Raw genomic sequence first — 596 nt, 5'->3', positions numbered from 1 at the left:
GGGGCCTGCCAAAGTGTGCCCGTCGGTTTGGACCCAGCGTTCTGATGCTAACAATTTGCATCAATGCTAAAAGCTGCAATGTAATCAATAGCATGTGGAGAATCACAAGAATGTTAAGTAAGCTGGACATGCAACATTCAGTATGATAAAGCAAGTGCATTAGCTAAAATGAGCAAATATGCTAATGTAAGCATAAATACTTTCAGTAGCATGTAGGTATCATTAGAATGTTTACTGTCATTTACTTACTCCATTAAGTATACTAAACATGGCTAATAAGTCTGAAAAATAGAAAATAGCTTATTTAAGCTAAAAAGGCTAATGCTAATGAACTGCCTTGCTGTAAAGGCAGTTCCCTAACATAAACAGATAATGCAGAATGATATCACTGCACCGCCTCTGGCGGTGCACTATCAGAAGGGGCATATTGAGGCTTTTATTTTGAAATTTGCAGTAAGCTTCATATTAAATGCCCACACTAATCAATGTGTAAGATTGCTTTGGATAAACCAGTCATAAAGCCAAAAAACAATTACATGATGTAAAAATTCCCAAAGGCTTTTATTTTGAAATTTTGTTAAGCTTCATTTAGAAAG

Source organism: Gambusia affinis, linkage group LG01, assembly GCF_019740435.1.
Source record: "Gambusia affinis linkage group LG01, SWU_Gaff_1.0, whole genome shotgun sequence".
Taxonomy (NCBI): Eukaryota; Metazoa; Chordata; class Actinopteri; order Cyprinodontiformes; family Poeciliidae; genus Gambusia; species Gambusia affinis.
Note: the sequence above shows the minus strand (reverse complement) of the source record.